Genomic DNA, 12523 nt, shown 5'->3' with positions numbered 1-12523 from the left:
AGGCAGGTGGATCACCTGAGGCTAGGAGTTCAAAACCAGCCTGGCCAACGTGGTGAAACCCTGTCTCTAGCACAAATACAAAAATTAGCCAGGCATGGTGGTGCATGCCTGTGAGTTCCAGCTACTCAGGAGGCTGAGGCAAGAGAATCATCTGAGCCCAGGAGGCGGAAGTTGCAGTGAGCTGAGATCTCACCACTGCACTCAAACCTGGGCGACAGAGCGAGACTCCATTTCAAAAAAAAAAAAAAAGGCAACTGTTAAGTGCATATGTTAATTTCTAGAATGCTTTATAATATACACAAGGATTTTGCTGCTATGCCTTGCTAGTGTGTTTGACAACTACTACTAGTGAATTTAACTTAGATGGGGAGATTTCTGGTTGAAAGGAGAAAAGACCAGGTGCAGTGGCTCTTGCCTGTAATCCCAGCACTTTGGGAGGCCAAGGTGGGTGGATTGCTTGAGCTCCGGAGTCTGAGACCAGCCTGGCCAACATGACAAAACCCCATCTTTACAAAAATACAAAAAAAAAAAAAAAATAGCCAGGTGTGGTGGGGCATGCCTGTAGTCCCAGCTGCTCAGGAGGATGAGGCAGGAGGATCACTTGAGCCCAAGAGGCTAAGCTTGCAGTGAGCTGTGATCATGCCACTGCACTCCAACCTAGGTGACAGAGCAAGACCCTGTCTGAAAAAATAATCATAATTTAATAATACAAAATGATTCAGGCAAAGTTGTGTGGAATCCGACTCCCAATTTTAATCGAACCGAGACTCCCTGCATGGCTCGGAACTCTTCTTTACACACCCGGGACGCTTCATGCCCTCTTGGTTTGCTCTCGCACTGCCTGGCACACACACAGTCATGAGGGCTTTCCGTTAGCAGGTTGCAAGGTGGCTCTGTGTTCTCTGATTTGTGTCCCAATATGAAGGATGTGTCATTGTTAGTGTGAACGCTTATTAGCCCTTGTTCTCCATTGAAACAGCTGTGGGGTGGGCGCCCTCTCTCTGCCTCTGGGAGCCCCTTCCTCCTTCCTACTCTCCTGAACCCAGGCAGCATAAGGAAGCACTGGAAGATTGCTTTGCTTCCAGTAAGGCCTTAGAAGATGAAAGATGCAGCCAGGCGCAGTGGCTCATGCCTGTAATCCCAGCACTTTGGGAGGCTGAGGCGGGTGGATCATGAGGTCAAGAGATTGAGTCCATCCTGGCCAGCATGATGAAATCCCGTCTCTACTAAAAATACAAAAATTAGCCAGGCCTGGTGGTGCGTGCCGGTAGTCCCAGCTACTTGGAAGGCTGAGGCAGGAGAATCGCTTGAACCTGGGAGGCAAAAGTTGTGCCAAGATTGTGCCACTGCACTCCAGCCTGGCAACCAAGAGAGACTCTGTCTCAAAAAAAAAAAGAAAAAGAAAAAGATGCATCTCACATTTAGCACAATAAGCTATATTTAAAGGAGAAAAAGTTGCTTTTCCTCTTCCTTTTTGTTCTTGGAAGCCTAGGGCTCCCAAGCATGGTTGTGCAGGTTGTAGACTGCACAAAGGCCTCACATCTAAGGGTATACCATTCACATCATAAGCATCGTAGGCTTTTAGATTTATTTTGACCATTTTCTGAAGGGTGGCAATAAGAGGGCTTCCTGTGCTCTGTGCTGGCACAGCAGATGCCCTCTGCTCCTTATTTCCCACAAGAAGGGAAGTAATGTGTCTGTGCAACAGCAGACTTCCACTCCAGCACGGCTCCAGCATTCTGACCCTTTCTTACTGTACATCCTTCACTAGCGGCTCTCCAGCCCAGGGGGTTGCCCATTCCTCTCGTCCCCTCCTGTTCCCACAGGCTGGAGGGCTTGTCCCTGCTGAGCAGGATCTGATTGCTCAGCAGTTGTGCCCCGGGACATCTCAGCCAGCTTTCAGTGGAAAGCTAAGCAAGCCCCATATCTGCAGGGAGGATAGCCCAGCAGCACGTCCACACCCCCTCCGCTGAGCCTCTAAGCTATGGCGGAGCATAACAGCTCTTTGTGGAGAGCTGACAAGCACGCACATTGTTAAAAAATTTCTCAAGTCATACTCTCTTGCAAAAAAACTCCAAGGAATTATTTAATTGGGAACTTTGTATACTAAATACTGCTCTAATAAATGACTTATCACATAAATAAAATCTATTACATGTTACATCATGTATTTTTATTTAAATTATTATTTACTTACACTTTTTATAAATTTATAATTTTAATGACTATATTCAATTTAAATTATGCATAATTATGAGTTTTTCTGAGTATAAAAGTAATGCGTTCCTATGTAAAGGTTTTTAACCAAATAACCAAAAAAAAAAAAATCCTAAAGACAATATAAATCACCAACAGTCCTATATTCAGAGATAGCCATCTATAACATTTTGCTGTGGATTTCCAATTGATTTTTTTCTTTTCTTTTTTTTTTTTTGAGACGGAGTTTCACTCTTGTTACCCGCTGGAGTGCAATGGCGCGATCTCGGCTCACCGCAACCTCCGCCTCCTGGGTTCAGGCAATTCTCCTGCCTCAGCCTCCTGAGTAGCTGGGATTACAGGCACGTGCCACCATGCTCAGCTAATTTTTTGTATTTTTAGTAGAGACGGGGTTTCACCATGTTGACCAGGTTGGTCTCGATCTCTCGACCTTGTGATCCACCCGCCTCAGCCTCCCAAAGTGCTGGGATTACAGGCTTGAGCCACCGCGCCCGGCTTGATTTTTTTCTTTACGCACATTTGTATTTTTAGTTGACCTTATATTAACATTAACATACAAAACTTGCTATGGTCTTAATGGCATAATCATGAGCGTATCCCTGTGTTATTAAAGGGTCTTCTGAAACACGATCTATAATGGCTAATATTCCTTAACATGAAAGTGCCATAATTTGTTTCACCAATGTAGCTCACATTTATAGTCACATTTTTTCAAACTGTTAATTTTGTATAGAACATCTTGGCTCCTATAGCTCTCTGTGTTACCTTTTTTTTGGACATTTCCTTACATGGCTTATAGCAGTAAAATTACTTAGTCAAAGGTTTTTTTCCTGGAGAGATGATAGTAATTTACACTTGCAGCATAGGCCAGTTCCCACCATCACCAAAAACGTTATCTTTAGACAGGTTTGCCGATTACTCACACATTGTTTTATGAGTTTATCGCTATAGTTTTTTCCAGGGAATTTCAGTACATTTTGTCATAACACACTGGATTCGGAAAGCTTTGTGCTGCCTTGAAGGAGAAGCTAAGGCTTTCAGCAGTGTTTTGCCACCAGTATGCCTGTTGCCCTGGCCTGTTTCTGGGTTTCTCTATCATGTCACCTGAAGCTTTTTTTGTTTTTTTTTTTGTTTTGTTTTTTTTGAGACGGAGTTTCACTCTTGTTGCCCAGGCTCTGGAGTGCAATGGCGCAATCTCAGCTCACCGCAACCTCTGCCTACCGGGTTCAAGCGATTCTCCCGCCTCAGCCTCCCAAGTAGCTGAGATTACAGGCATGTAATCTCATTACTACCACGCCCGGCTAATTTTGTATTTTTAGTAGAGACAGGGTTTCTCCATGTTGGTCAGTCCGGTCTTGAACCCCTGACCTCAGGTGATCCTCCCACCTTAGCCTCCCAAAGTACTGGGATTGCAGGTGTGAGCCACCACGCCCAGCCATCACCTGAAGCTCTTAATACACCGTTCCTAAGCCCATTATATTCGGTGGAGAAACCAGCACGGATCCTGCTTTGACAATTCTCCCTTCCCTGTGCACCAGACAGGACGCCACCTCCACCCCCTTCCACTTTTGCTCCACCCCATCACTCACGGAGGAGGTGGTACGGGTGGAACCAGGCCTAAGACCGAGCCCTGCAGAGCGCAGGAAGTGTGGGCAGCGGGAAGCAGGGATTTTCTAGGCCTCATAGTTTACCAGGGTCGGCCCTGCTGTTTCTTATACAGGTACAGAACTCCAAAAAATAAAAAAAAAATTTAAAAATTAAAGTTGCAGAACTACTGAAAAAATGTTTTTTCATTTTTTAATTATATGTTTACAATCCAAGATTCTTTGTTTCAGCATTTTTAAAAATGAAAGGCCCACTCAAAGAAATGTGGTACTGTTTTAATCAATTAAGGTACAAAAAGCCTTTTATTTCACAGATGATAATGATTAAATCTGCCGCCAAATTCCAGCCAGACACGGACTATTTTTGCACCTGTATGTCATGGTGTGTTCTGAGCACTTAGGCTGAGCAGATGTAATACAAATGCCGAGGAGCCGCCATGCACCCCCCTTATGATTTATTTTTAATGGCTCTAATAAATAGCAATGAGATTTCCCTCTCAGAAAGCTCCATCCATGCTTAGAATAAAACCATATGGTGACTATTAAGTTTGAGGAGTAGAAGCCAGTGAAAAAGAGAATGGGGACAGGATGGCGGAACCCCACTGTCATTTGCATAATTGTCAGTCATCTCAGTGGGGTTTGGCTTCAGTGACAGGGCTCGATATCTGCCACCCACCCCCACTGTCACCACCACATCCAAGATTAAAGACTGCCAATTTCATCTCAGAAATATCAAAGTCTAGCCTCTCCCCATATCACCTGTGATCCTGTTCTACCTGATTGGCCATTCTTCCCCAAATCTCTCTTCATTTTCTGCTCTGCAGTAAGAATTTATTTTTCTCTAGAGATAGGGTCTTGCTCTGGCGGTACCCAGGCTGAAATACAGTGGTGTGATCATAGCTCACTGGAACCTCAAACTCCTGGGCTCAAGCAATCCTCCCACCTCAGCCTCCTGAGTAGCTGGAACTACAGGCACATGCCACCATGCCCCGCTAATTTTTTAAGTATTTTTTTGTTGCTGTGTTGCCCAGCCAGGTCCCAAGCTCCTGGCCTCAAGTGATCCTCCCACCTTGGCCTCCCAAATAGCTGGGATTACAGAAGTGAGTCACCTTGCCTGACTATGCAGTATTTAAATAAGAATATTTTAGTTAAGAATATTAGCAATATTTTAAATAAGAATCTGGCATGTCATTTAAATGTTTAAGATCTCCAATAAAATGAGTGGCACATGCGTTATGACTATTGGCTATTCAAACAAAGTATGTGTCCTTTCTCAAGTGTAAATAATTTCTTTATCTGAAAAAGAAAAGAGATTTTTCGGAGAAAAGTCAATGTTCTAGCCTTCTGAGAGAGAAACTTTAAAATGAAGAGAAAGGAAGAGTTTCAGTGTAACGGCATAAAGCGGATGACACTTATTAAGTGATTGGAGGCTGTCTCCCTTTTTATATTTTTAACAAAAACAAACAAAATGGAAGTAATGGTTGTCTTTGCCAAATCTGCAATTGTCAACGCTCAGCTTGGAAGAGTTTGTTTAGCACATCAATCAGGAGACCTGTATCCGGCTTCCTTTGGCATCAAGAGAATCAGTTCTAACATTTTTGGAATCACAAGTTTGGAAAGATCTTGGAGAACTTTTGGGCGATTCAGGTTTTAGAAGGAATAAAGGACCTATTTCTTGAAAGAAGAGCAAAGCAGGACCTTCCAATTCTGTGAGTGTGATATGGGTGATATGGGTGTTTGACTCTTTCTTTGTTGGTGGAACTGGCAGGGGTCTGGGGACCTGAAAGCCAGTACCCTTGAGTGCAGATATTAGGCCTGTGGGAAGAAAGGAGAGAGGGGCTCTTGTGTTTTATTTGGACTGAATAATTGATCAGATGTCTGCTCTAAATGTTTCCAAATCTGTCCGGGCATCTAGAACTTCTGTTACAGCATCTGAATGTATCATTTTTGGTTGATTCATGGTGTCCTAGATGGGAAACACTCTCTTGTTTCAGGGTTGACCTGGATTTTTCTGGCAAATTAAACTTAGAGTCTTAGACAAAGAACAGTGAACACCAAGGGTGTAAACCTGTGATTAGTATTAAAACAGAAAGACACAGCGTCTGACTGGAAGTCAGATCTTCACAGAGTAAAACCGTTAATGCTGAGAGACACTGGCATGGAGCTCTCTGCATCTAAGGGGAGTGAATGTTCTTCCTCTGAGGCCATGAGGATAGAGTGTTAGCACTGAGGCTGCTTCTGTGCGCAGTGTGGACTGAGCCTCGCAGCCTCTCTGAGCCAAGAGCAATCGCAGCCTCTGATTATAGATTCTCCACTCTGCCCCCCGGTCAAAAGCAGTCTGCCCTCTTTGGACTTCCACTTCCTATTTCTGTAACTTCAGGATTCACCTCTTCCAGGAAGTCTTCCCAGATGCACACATCCTACCTCCCTGGGCTCCCAGCACACAGTGTGCCCTATGTTGTCTTTCATGGCCCTTAACTCAGATGGCAGTGACATCATTATTCAAGTGACAGCTCACTTACGTCATCTGACATTAGTGGAGGCTCCGCAGGGGCAGGGCCCCGTCAGGGTTGCTCATTGTGCCTCCAGGTCCTTCCTCTCACTGTGTGTATGAGATAGATGGATGGTTGGACAGTGTGCAGATGGGGATGGTTGATGCACCCTCTGACCGTCCCGTAATGCCCCCTGCATACCTCTCATCGTAAGGTTTGGTCACCTTCCACTGTCTTCCCCAGCCTGCATACCATGAGGGCCAGGCGTGGTGGCTCATGCCTGTAACCCCAGCACTTTAGGAGGCCTAGGTGGGCGGATCACTTGAGGTCAGAAGCTCAAGACCAGCCTGGCCAATATGGCAAAACCCCATCTCTACTAAAAATTCAAAAATACAAAAAAATTAGCCAGGCATGGTGGCTCACGCCTATAATCCCATCTACTTGGGAAGTTGAAGCAGGAGAATTGCTCGAACCTTGGAGGCAGAGGTGGTAGTGAGCCAAGATGGCGCCACTACACTCCAGCTTGGGTGACAGAGCCAGACCCTGTCTCAAAAAAAAAAAAAAAAAAAATTAAAAAGAAAAAAGTAGTTTAAAATGGACTTGGCGGCTGGGCGCGGTGGCTCAAGCCTGTAATCCCAGCACTTTGGGAGGCCGAGGCAGGTGGATCACTAGGTCAAGAGATCGAGACCATCCTGGTCAACATGGTGAAACCTCATCTCTACTAAAGAAAATACCAAAAAAAAAATTAGCTGGGCATGGTGGCGCGTGCCTGTAATCCCAGCTAATCAGGAGGCTGAGGCAGGAGAATTGCCTGAACCCAGGAGGTGGAGGTTGCGGTGAGCCGAGATCACGCCATTGCACTCCAGCCTGAGTAACAAGAGCGAAACTCCATCTCAAAAAAAAAAAAAAAAAAAAAAATGGACTTGGCACATAGTGGACATTCATTTCTGTCCCCAAGTAAGAAAAAGTCTCTCTGCTTCTCCCTTCTGCGAATTTCTGTCTGGGATAAGAATATCAGTGATTTAGGTCATTTTTTGAAACGTAACATTGGGAGAACACAGTGTCCCTTCTCTTAAAATGGGACATCTGTAATAGCAGCTCATTAACAGGTAAGCAGATTTCTTTTTTATTTGGTTAAGGTTAGAAACCTGCAAGCAGCTGGAGGGAATTTAGGACTTGGTTTTTCACAAATCAGCAGCAAAAACAAAGGATTACACATCCCAGGGGGAGTTGGTGAAGAAATAAGCAGGATATAAGTGAAAAGCCCAAAAAGGCACCAGGGCAAAGAGCCCAGAACTGCGAGAGTCAGAGACGTGAGTTGTGGTAAACACAACTATAAAGTGTCAGAGCTGCAGGGAACCTGGGGGAGTAGCTGGTCCCAACCTTGCATTTTATAAGCTGGAGACCTGCGACGCGAGGGAGGACTCTGCTGAGAGCAAGCTCGTTCCCCTGGAAAAGTCACGTTATGGCTCAAGGCAGCCGTGAGGGGAAGAGAGCCGGGAAGAAGACACGAATGTAGTACAGACTTCATAGATGTCACAGCAATGCAGAAGGATCCCTGGATGCAGACACATGAATGGGCGCAGGGAGCTTCCCCCATCTGGCTCCTGTGTGCTCTGGAGAGGCCTACCTGGCGGATGTGGGTGGGGTAGGGCTCAGCAGTCTGTGTTTCTGGTAATTCTGATGCCCAGCAACATTATAAAAAGTGAAAGTGGTGGGCGGGGTGCAATGGCTCACGCCTGTAATCCCAACACTTCGGGAGGCTGAGGCAGGCAGATTACAAGGTCAAGAGATTGAGACCATTCTGGCCAAAATGGTGAAACCCCATCTCTACTAAAAATACAAAAATTAGCTGGGTGTGGTGGTGCACACCTGTGTTCCCCACTACTGGGGAGGCCGAAGCAGGAGAATGTCTTGAACCCGGGAGGTGGAGGTTGCAGTGAGCGAGATCACACCATTGCACTCCAGCCTGGTGACAGAGCAAGATTCCGTCTCCCCAAAAAAAAAAAGTGAAAGTGGCAAGGTTTTTGAGAGTCTCTCGGCTAGGGGCTGCGTGACGGCCAGGGACCCACCTCTGTGTGCATGGCGTTGAGACAAGGGGAGGTTTAAAGCCCCCTACTGTCTCTCTACTTTCTGCAGTTCGGGGACAGAGGGAGGAGGTTTAAAGCCCCCAACTGTCTCCCTACTTTCTGCAGTTCAGGGACAGAGGGAGTGAGGCCAAGGTGTTTGTGGCACTCATGGGAAACTGAGAAGCACAGATCCCCCAGCCTGCTCCGGATCCTCACGAGGACAGACTGGCTGGCACATCATTGTTCTCGTAGCCTTCCCAGACACCAGTTCCTATTATATAGACCAGAGCTGCTGATGCAGAAAATGCTTTCGTCTCAGCACCAACCCACAGCAGGCAGCAACACATGCCGATCCACGGCTCCCCAAGTTGTGCCTTTTGTCTCCACTGCCCCAAACTATGAACTTCTCTCTCTCCCCCGCCTCAGTCCCGGACTTCCCCAAGTAGGTCTCAGTTCACTTAGACATTCCTTAAGCAACACTTCAGCTGGCACAAGACATATAAAAGGTTGCTTGAAACTCAATGCCTTGTGCCGGATTGCCAGAGCAAGATAAGAAAGACAAGATGGCAATTATTGCTGGTCTGAGAAAATAAGATTTACATTAGGGGGTGGTTTTTGTTTGGTTTGGTTTGATACTTAAGAAGATGAAGTGATTATTTTAAGTGGAGAAAGAAAGGAGATAAGAATAAATATTTGGCCAAGATGGATTGCCTGGAAAACTGCTGAAGTTTGAATCAGGCTTACTCCCATGGCACACTTACCTGTCCCGGCTGCCTGCCTGGCCCTCTGCTACGTTTTCATCCAAGCAATTTGCAATTCTCAAGGGAGTAAATGGCTCATGTTATTTACATAGAAAAGTTTTGGTTTTTTTTTTTTTTTGAGTCAGGGCCTCACTCTGTTGCCCAGGCCGGAGCGCAGTGGCACAATTAGGGTCTCTGCAACCTCCACCTCCACGCCCAGCTAACTTTTGTATTTTTAGTAGAGATGGGGTTTTACCATGTTGGCCAAGTTGGTCTCGAACTCCTGCCCTTGTGATTCGCCCACCTCAGCCTCCCAAAGTGCTGATATTACAAGCATGAGCCACCATGCATGCTCAAAATAGAATATATTAAGACTCAAAGGAAGGTGGCTGCTGAGAAATGAAACTGAAATAAGAATTTCTTCTTCCATAGACAAAATGATGGCAATAACTACGGGGGTGGAACAGGGTCATGTGGTTCATTTTTGCGCCGTATATATCAGGATAACTCTTTATGAGCTTCGCTGGGCCTTTAAGGTAGCAAAAATCCTTGAGATATGTCTTCTGAGACTGTAACGGAAATAATATGCGGCACTGTCAGAACCTTACTCTTAAGAGGCACAGGAGATCCTCACTTAGTTTCAGTTTCAGTTATTGTGCTGGTTTTTAGGCAAATGACAAAATGTTTTTTTTGTTTTTTGTTTTTTGTTTTTTTTTTGAGATTGACCTGTCACCCAGGCTGGTGTGCAGTGGCATGATTTCGGCTCACTGCAACCTCCACCTCCCAGGTTCAAGCGATTCTCCTGCCTCAGCCTCCCAAGGAGTTGGGACATAAGTGCACGCCACCACACCTGGTTAATTTTTTGTATTTTTAGTAGAAATGGGGTTTCACCATGTTAGCCAGGCTGGTCTCGAACCCCTGACCTCAAGTGATCCACCCACCTTGGCCTCCCAAAGTGTTGGGATTACAGGCATGAGCCACTGTGCCTGTCCAAAAAAATGATCTTTGACAGCTTATAGGTGAGTTAGATAAATGGGCATTGGGTGCCAGGGGGAAAAGAAAAACCCACCTCACTTAAAGACTTCATGAGCATTGGAAGATGGGAATTTTTTTTGACATTTTTCTCTTTTTAGCCACATCTTATGCAACATGGTAGCTCAGAGCCTGAGAAATAAAAACAAAGCAAAATACAAGAGGTTAGAGGTTCCCCTGTGGAATCAGGGCAGAAATTTCACAAAGTGATGGAGCAATTTAGGACGAACTCCTCATCCCACCCTCTACTGTTACTATTTGCTTACCTTGATGTTAGTTTTTTGTTGCTGTTGTTTTTGACACAGAGTCTCATTCTGTCTCTCAGGAGGAAGTGCTATGGCGTGATCTCACCTCACTGCAACCTGTGCCTCCTGGGTTCAGGCGATTCTCATGTCTCAGCCTTCCTAGTTCAAGCAATTCTCATGCCTCAGCCTCCCAAGTAGCTGGGATTACAGGCGCACACCACCATATGAGGGTAATTTTTATATTTTTTAGTAGAGATGGGGTTTCACCATGCTGGCTAGGCTGGTCTCGAACTCCTGACCGTAAGTGATCCACCTGTCTCGGCCTCCCAAAGTGCTGGGATTACAGGCATGAGCCACGGCACATGGCCTCCTCACGGAGACTTCCTAACTCCTCCAAGCCTTCAGTCATCTCTGCGTTCTCTGATTGTCAGTTGTACCTGTTTCTTACATTTGAGCACTTATAATCAGGAAGCCAACTCCTGGTTTGTAAATGGGGCAGGCGTTTTCCAAAATGTGTTGATGAGGATTTTGTTTGGATAATCAAATTTATTTCCCCTTGAAACAAATATATCTACTCAGTAACTATCTGTGGAATTATCTTTTAAGCTTTGAGTAGCAAAAGGTGGCCTTTGTGTCACCCGTCGACCCCTCCTCTTTAGCTCCCACAGCAGACATCTGGAATTCTTCCTAGTGCTCTTCCTACTGATACCAGAAACAAGCACAGTAGTTCATAACATAACCCTGCAGATGCCCACAACTGAGTCATTGTACGAATCAACGCTGGATGGCGGCCAGCCTGCCATCTCCGTCCACACTCTGAGCACTGTGCCGGGTGCTTTGGGGATACATAGGTGGCAGACCCAAGTCTTGTTCCATCTCTCGTAGCATTTTTTATATTCCATGATGAATTATGGTTATTTCTGTACTTTTCATATTTCCTTCTTCTGCATAATGAATCCTCAAGGAGCCACATGCAATACTGAGCTAGAGAAGAGATCTGATTCCTTCCAGGAATCAGCCTGGGGTCATTGGATGGGTGGCATTTGACTCTTCCATAGGATGTCCACAGGAACACCTGCAGAAATGGATGGCATTCTGGAACAGAAGAATAACATGTACAGTGGTCCTCAAATAGGACATTTCAGAGTCTATCCAGAGAGCCACAAAGTCTGTTAAGCAAAATGTTCAGCCCACACTTTTAGTTTCAGACTATGGAATTATGACTTCTTTTACAAGGAAAATGACTCACTGATGGTTTTTCAGTTGAGTGACAGGGTCAGAGTTTTCATTTTAAGATTACTCAGGAAGTGGGGCAGAGGAGGAGTAGGATTGAAGAAAGGCAGGATGGAGATGGAGAGATGAATGTGGGGGCCTTGGCCGTGCGTAGCCCCCCTGAGAAGTAACCAGAGCCTGTGCTGCAGGATTGGTGGTCATGAGGATGGAGAGGTGGGAAGCCATGTGAGTGACGGGCAGTGGGAAGTCACCTGCCAGTAGAGGTACTGGCTTCTGGGAGCAAGGACCCCTTGGCATGGAGGGAGAGGAAGAACAGAGTTTCCTTCGCTTTTTCCTGAAGTCAGGGCTGACCCTACGCAGTATTTTGAATGGGATTCTCTTTGCCTTTGAGCCCTCCCGTCATCCCCTCCTGCTCAGTTGATGCCTGCTGCCTTCACAGGCCCCCCGCAGCTCAGAGCCCTCATCCTGGTGCGAACTTCCCACTGAGGTCCCTACTGCCTCCTCTCCTAGGCAGCCCCTCCCTCCTCCTCCTCCAAGCCACATTCTCTCATTTCACCACCACCACCAACCCGATAGGCCAAAATACAAACCAATCTCTTCCATTTTTCCAAGCAGTGTGTGTGTTAGGAAAGCAGTCTGATTTAAAACTGACTTAAACAGTGGCAAGTGATCCTGGGACAGTTAGCAAAGTATGTGCATTCTAAAAAGAGAATCCTTGTTGTTTTAAAGAGTTTATCTGTACGACTTAAAAATGACATTTAAAGATAAAATTATACAGAACCCCGGGTGAGAAAGTTGCTTTTAGAGGAACTGTGCTGTTTGCTTCTTCCCTAAGATGTCTCTCCTTGTCAGCTCCTTCCTTTCCACTTCCTAAGTCACCTTTTCTGAAAA

At 45.8% G+C, this 12523-nt stretch overlaps 1 protein-coding gene across 12 annotated transcripts in view; it reads left to right on the top strand.

The window, feature by feature from the left end:
• The window catches only part of PDZD2 (PDZ domain containing 2), a 472221-nt gene that overhangs the window by 373854 nt on the left and 85844 nt on the right, over positions 1-12523 (top strand). The window contains exon 1 of one of the 12 annotated variants that reach the window (XM_074386840.1): positions 2665-5530. The exons of the other annotated variants lie outside the window; for them this stretch is intronic. The gene's annotated coding sequence lies outside the window, so the exon portion shown is untranslated. Of the gene's footprint in view, positions 1-2664; positions 5531-12523 lie in introns of those variants that run through there. 12 annotated transcript variants of the gene reach the window in all.

The sequence above is a fragment of the Saimiri boliviensis genome, chromosome 1, assembly GCF_048565385.1.
Source record: "Saimiri boliviensis isolate mSaiBol1 chromosome 1, mSaiBol1.pri, whole genome shotgun sequence".
Lineage (NCBI taxonomy): Eukaryota > Metazoa > Chordata > Mammalia > Primates > Cebidae > Saimiri > Saimiri boliviensis.
The sequence above is the reverse complement of the archived record's forward strand: the minus strand, read 5'-3'. Positions and strand labels throughout refer to the sequence as shown.